We start from the raw sequence: 6,609 nt of genomic DNA, 5'->3' as shown, positions 1-6,609 counted from the left end.
AACTGGATCACTCATACATTGCTGCTGGAAATGTGAAAAGATATAGCCACACTATAAAACATTTTGGCAATTCCTTACAAAACTAAAGATACAACCACATGGCCCAACAGTTGCTTTCCTCCCAGAGCCCAAGGGCCATTTACAAAGTCAAACTTGTGACAAGAGGGCCTATATAGCAAAAAAGTTACCAAACAGAATTAGGTTTTATTGGTAACAAGCTGGGGGAATATTCATGAAATGGAATTATAAGGGTAATGCCTCAGGGATGTAAATTTAAGTTAGCGAAACTGCCATTGCAAAAGTTATCACACTAAGAAAATTATGACAGTGAAAGAGATCTGATCTAACCAACCCAATCTTGTCTTTAACCTCCAAACTGTCCTTAACCTTTTTCCCATTTGCCCTAAGAATACTTGCTGGTGGCACTTGCAGCTGCAGTGCTTACCCCAAGATAACTTTGCCACAAAATATCTCGCTTTTATTATTATTTTTGGATCGCTCTAGTATATCAACTTTGGAAACAAAAGACATCATTCTATTTATAGTATTCTGTTTTTAGTAGTGGTGTTTCCATTTACAAAACATAGTAATTCGTGATTGCTGAAAATGTCAAATTCTAGAAAATGTAGCATTCCTATGCATGATGTTAACATCAAATTCATGTGGGGAACTGACTTGATTGTCCTACTGCCCTACAGTCAAGTAGGTGTTCAGTCTCTACTATGGCCCAATAGCAAGCCAAAAGCTATCTCTCAAAATGAGGGTAATTAATTTTCAAATCAGGTATGATTTTGCCCCAAAACGCCATGGAACTCTCCTCTAATTCTCTTATCAGGGCTTCCACAGAATCCCCCAGCATGTTGATCAGCCATACATATTTTGAAAATCACTGGAATCACTGGTCATAAGTAGGGTGACCATATAATTGATCAATCCAACTAGAACAATGTTGAGAGTAAAAGGAGGCACTAGTAATAAACATGTTGGGAAAATGTATGGTCATCCAATCATAAAAGCCAAGTGATTCATTTGTTCACTCTGCATCCTTTGCCAGCTAGAGTACACATTGAAAGATGAATATAGAAAATTTTGATAAAGAGCTCTCAGTTATATCCTGGATTAGGTTATTGAATTTCAAGGCAAAACTTCTTCAAGCACTCAGGCAGAAAAGGTAAATATTTAATTAGTTATCACACTTTAGTGTGAATGAGAAGTACCTGGATGTACTGTTAAAACAGCCTACTCAACTTTATACTCGGAATTTCTAATTCTGTAGCTATAAAATGGACTTGAGAATTTGCATATTAACAAATTCTCAGGTGGTATTGATGTTGCTAATCCAGGGGTCATACTTTTAAGAACCATTGATCTATAGAAGAAGAAGAAGAAAAAAAAAAAAAACATAGACTGTCCTCAGTTTTTTTCCACAGCAACATGTAATACCAAATGATAATATTCTAAAGAGAAACCTATACCAAGATGTAGTTGAAGTTTTAGGTCCACCAACAGCTTTTATAAACATGAACAAACTCTAGGAACATTGCCTTCTAGAGAACCTTTTGCAAAAACCGTAAGATGATAAAATCACTCTTTTTTTTTTTTTTCTGATACTAGGATCTAGGGGTTACAGTGTATTTATGACCTGGCTGTCTAAAGAAAGGTTGTTGTATGGTTTGGCTTTGTCCCTGCCCAGATCTCCATCTTGACTTCCCACGTATTTTGGGAGGGACCCGGTGGGAGGTGATTGAATCATGGGGTCAGGTCCTTCCCATGCTGTTCTCGTGATAGTGAATGAGTTTCATGAGACCTGATGGTTTTAAAAAGGGGCGTTCCCCTGCATAGCTCTCTCTTTGCCTGCCGCTATTACATAAGATGTGACCTGCTCCTCCTTGCTTTCTGCCATGATTGTGAGGCTGCCCCAGCCATGTGGAACTGTAAGTCCAATTAAACCTCTTCCTTTTGTAAATTACCCAGTCTTGGGTATGTATTTATCAACAGCATGAACACGGACTAATACAGTAAATTGGTACCAGTGGAGTTGCTGAAAAGATATCCAAAAATGTGGAAGCAACTTTTGAACTGGGTAACAGGCAGAGGTTGGAACAGTTTGGAGAGCTCAGAAGAAGACAGGAAAATGTGGGAAAGTTTGGAGCTTCCTAGAGACTTGTTGAATGGCTTTAAGAAAAATGCCAATAGTGATATGAACAATAAGGTCCAGGCTGAGGTGGTCTCAGATGGAGATAAGGAACTTGTTGGGAACTGGATCAAAGGTGACTCTTGCTATATTTTAGCAAAGAGACTGGCCGCATTTTGCCACTGCCCTAAAGATTTGTGGAACTTTCAACTTGAGAGAGATGATTTAGGGCATCTGGCAGAAAAAATTTCTAAGCAGCAAAGAATTCAAGAGGTGAGTTGGGTGCCGTTAAAGGTGTTCAGTTTAATAAGGGAAGCAGAGCATAAAAGTTTGGAAAATTTGCAGCCTGACTATGCAATAGGAAAAAAATTTTTTTCTAGGGAGAAAATCAAGCCAGTTGTAGAAATTTGCATAAGTAGCAAAGAGCCTAATGTTAATCCCCAAGACCATGGGGAAAATCTCTTCCGGCCATGTCAGAGACCTTCATGGCAGCCCATCACAGGCATGGAGGCCCAGGAGTAAAAAGTGGTTTTGTGGGCTAGGTCCAGAGTCTCCTGCTGTGTGCAGTTGAGGGACTTGGTGGCATGTGTCCCAGTTGCTCCAGCCATGGTTGAAAGGGGCCAACATAGAGCTCAGGCCATGGCTTCAGAGGGTGCAAGCCCCAAGCCTTGGCAGTTTCCATGTGGTATTGGGTCTGTGGGTGCACAGAAGTCAAGAATTGAGGTTTGGGAACCTCTGCCTAGGTTTCAGAAGATGTATGGAAATGCCTGGATGCTCAGGCAAAAGTTTGCTGCAGGAGTGGGGCCCTCATGGAGAACCTCTGCTAGGGTGGTGCAGAAGGGAAATGTGGGGTTGGAGCCCCCACAAAGAGTCCCTACTGAGGCACTGCCTAGTGGAGCTGTGACAAGTGGGCCACTGTCCTCCAAACCCCAGAATGGTAGATCTACCAACAGATTGCACCATGCACCTGGAAAAGCCACAGGCACTCAATGCCAGCACATGAAAGCAGCTAGGAGGGAGGCTGTATCCTGCAAAGCCACAGGGGTGGAGCTGCCCAAGACCATGGGAACCCACCTCGTGCATCAGTGTGACCTGGATGCAAGATGTGGAGTTAAAGAAGATCATTTTGGAACTTTAAGATTTGACTGCTCTGCTGGATTTCAGACTTGCATGGGGCCTGTACTCCTTTGTTTTAGCCAATTTCTCCCATTTGAAATGGCTGTATTTACCTAATGCCTGTTTCCCCAGTGTATCTAGGAAGTAACTAACTTGCTTTTGATTTTACAGACTCATAGGTGGAAGGGACCAGCGTTGTCTAGATGGGACTTTAAACTTGGACTTCTGGGTTAAAGCTGAAATGAGCTGAGACTTCGGGGGACTGATGGGAAGGCATGACTGGTTTTGAAATATGAGGACATGAGATTTGGGAATGGCCCGGGGCAGAATGATACAGTTTGGCTGTGGCCCCGCCCTAATCTCCATCTTAAATTCCCACATGTTTTGAGAGGCACCCGGTGGGAGGTGATTGAATCATGGGGGCAGGTCTTTCCTGTGCTGTTCTTGTGATAGTGAATGAGTTGCACGAGATCTGATGGTTTTAAAATGGGTGTTCCCCTGCACAGCTCTCTCTTTGCCTGCCGCCATCCACATAAGATGTGACCTGCTCCTCCTTGCTTTCTGCCATGATTGTGAGGCTTCCTCAGCCATGTGGAACTGTAAGTCCAATTAAACCTCTTTCTTTTGTAAATTGCCCAGCAGCATGAAAACAGACTTATACAGGTTGTATTTACTAACCTCAGATTCAGATGAGGTTTCCAGTAATATAAAACTTGACAATGCTCTAGGTTTACCTACTACTATATTTCTCTGTCTCCTTTCCTTCCATTCAGCTAAAGAAATTAAGGCTCTGGTGCTGTCAAACTGTCTGACTCATCTGAAATGTAAACTTTTATGTTTGTCAAAAATTGTGAAATATGTTTGAGATGATTAAAATAAATCTGAAGGCTTGGCTAGTTTATGTATGTATGTACCTGAACTTCAGGTGAACTCTATGAACACTGTCCTCTATAAAAAAGTGCAGCTTTTTTTTTTTTTCTGCAGAATCCTAAAAGATCAGAACAGCTTTTGATTTTTAAGATGACCATCAGAATTCTTTGTTCCCCTTCTGTGGAAGTTGGAAAATAACCCTGAATAAAGATTATCTTTTTTGGGTTTTCTAACATAAACATAACTAGTTTTGTTTACTGTAACAACAAAACTAAGTTGAGAGATGCAGAGCTGTAATGTTAGAGGAAGTATGAGAGTGCCAGTATTTTCATTTTTAATACCAGGAAGTCCATTTGAAACCTGAGGGTTTAAAGCACAACGATTCTAACTGCATCACGTTTTTCTTTGTCTCCTTTCGTAATCTAGGAGGGTTCTTTTAAGAAATATAATCCCTTGAAATGAAAGATTTAAAGCTTAACAATTCCTCTAGTTTCCCTTCAATTTACTTTTCTTCTGTTAAAATCCAGCAAAACAGTTTTTATTTTTTATTTTTTTTGGACAAAGTCTCACTTTGTTGCCCAGGCTGGAGTGCAGTGACACGGTCACAGCTCACTGCAGCCTTGACCTTCTAGGCTCAAGCGATCCTCCCACCTCAGTCTACCAAGCTGGGAGTACAAGCACATGCCACCATGCCTGGCTAATTTTTTTTTTTTAATTTTTATTGTTAGTAGATACGAGGTCTCGCTATGTTGCTGAGGCTAGTCTGTAATTCCTGAGCTTAAGTAATCCCCCCACCTCTGGTCCCCAAAGTGCTAAGATTACAGGTGTGAGCCACTGCAGCCAGCAAAAGTTTTTTTTTTTTTTTTTAAACTAAAAGTAGTAGCATTCATATGAACACATTTTGAAAGGTTTTCTATTGCTTTCATTCTATATAAGCAGAGAAAAAATACTTGGAATGATGTTCAACTACTATGCTTAAAATTTTCACTGAGGTGTAATATACAAATCAGAAAATTCACTTATGATTGTACAAGTTAACAATTTCTAGTAAATTTACAAAGTTGTTCTACCATCATAACAAACAATTTTAGAACATTTCTATCACTCTGAAAATAACCCTCATGTTCACTTACCATCTCTTCCCACTCCAGTGCTGGGCGACCACTAATTTACTTTGTCTCTACAGATTTGCCTTTTCTGGACATTCTGTACAAATAGAATCACCTCATATGTAGTCTTTGTATCTGACTTCTTTTCTTTAGTATAATGTTTTTGAAGCTCATCCATGTTGCAGCATGTCAGTAATTTATTCCCTTTTATTACAGAAGTCCATGGATATGCCTACCACATCATGGAGTGAATTGTGTCCTTGCCCCCCAAATTCATATGTTGAAGCACTAACCCTCCAGTACGTCAGAATGTAACTATATTTGGAAAAAAGTCCTTTAAGGAGGGTGTTAATTTAAAATCAGGCTATTTAGGGTATGTCCTACTCCAATCTGACTGGTGTCCTAGAAAGAAAAGATCAGGACATACGAGAGAGAAAGTGAGAAGGCTACCATCTGCAAGCCAAGGAAAAGAGGCTTCAGGAGAAACCAAATCTGCAGGCACCTTAATCTTGAACTTCCAGTCTCCAGAACTGTGAGAAGTAAATTTCTGTTGTTTAAGCCACCCAGTCTGTGATATTTTGTTATGGCAACCCTAGCCGACTAACTCACCATTCTGGTGGTTATGAAGTGTTATCTCACTGTGGTTTTAATTTTCATTTCCCTAATGATATATATCATCTTTTCATGTGCTTTTTGGCAATTTTTGTATCTTCTTTGATGAAGTCTCTATTTAAACGTTGCCCACTTAAAACAAGTTGGGTTTGTCTTATTGTTGAGTTGTAAGCCCTCCTGATATATTCCGGTTAGAAGTACTTTATCAGAAATATGATTTGCAAATATGTTCTCTAAGGTTGTAGTTTGTATTTTGTTTTCTTAATGGTATTCTTTTGAAATAAAAAAGTTTTACATTTTGATAAAATTGAATTTATACATTTTATCTTTTAAGGATTATGCTATTGGTGTCATATCTAAGGACTCTGCCTTACCTGAGGACAAAAAAGATTTTCTTATACTTTTTGGGGTTTAGCTCTTACATTTAGATCTATTGTCTATTTGAAGTTAATTTTTGTATAAGGTGTAAGAGTCTAAATCCATCTTTTTGAATGTAACTAAACAAATGGTCTATCACCATTTATAGAAAACACTGTCTTTGCCTCATTGAATTGCCTTAACAGCTTTGTCAAAAATCAATTTATCCACAGCTATAGGAGTTTTTTTCTGAACTCTCAGTTTATGTCATATTGATCAATATTTCAATACCACACTATCTTGATTATTTTATAGTATATTTTAAAGTTGAGAAGTATGTAAATCCTCCAATTTTATTTTTCAAGATTTTTCAAGATTGTTTGGTCTATTCTGGGAACTAAGCTTGCCTAT

At 39.1% G+C, this 6,609-nt stretch overlaps 1 long non-coding RNA gene across 2 annotated transcripts; it reads left to right on the top strand.

The window, feature by feature from the left end:
* The first annotated feature begins 3,627 nt into the window (after positions 1-3,627).
* Positions 3,628-6,148, top strand: LOC135969404 (uncharacterized). Of its 2 annotated transcripts, XR_012431651.1 has the most exons (3): positions 3,628-3,655; positions 3,757-3,849; positions 5,446-6,148. It is a non-coding gene; the product is annotated as an uncharacterized lncRNA (long non-coding RNA). The 2 variants fall into 2 exon arrangements; XR_010584648.2 differs by having other exon boundaries at positions 3,628-3,849.
* Positions 6,149-6,609: the final 461 nt, after the last annotated feature.

This window comes from Macaca fascicularis, chromosome 2 (assembly GCF_037993035.2).
Source record: "Macaca fascicularis isolate 582-1 chromosome 2, T2T-MFA8v1.1".
NCBI lineage: Eukaryota > Metazoa > Chordata > Mammalia > Primates > Cercopithecidae > Macaca > Macaca fascicularis.
Note: the sequence above shows the minus strand (reverse complement) of the source record. Positions and strands in the feature narration are given on the sequence as shown.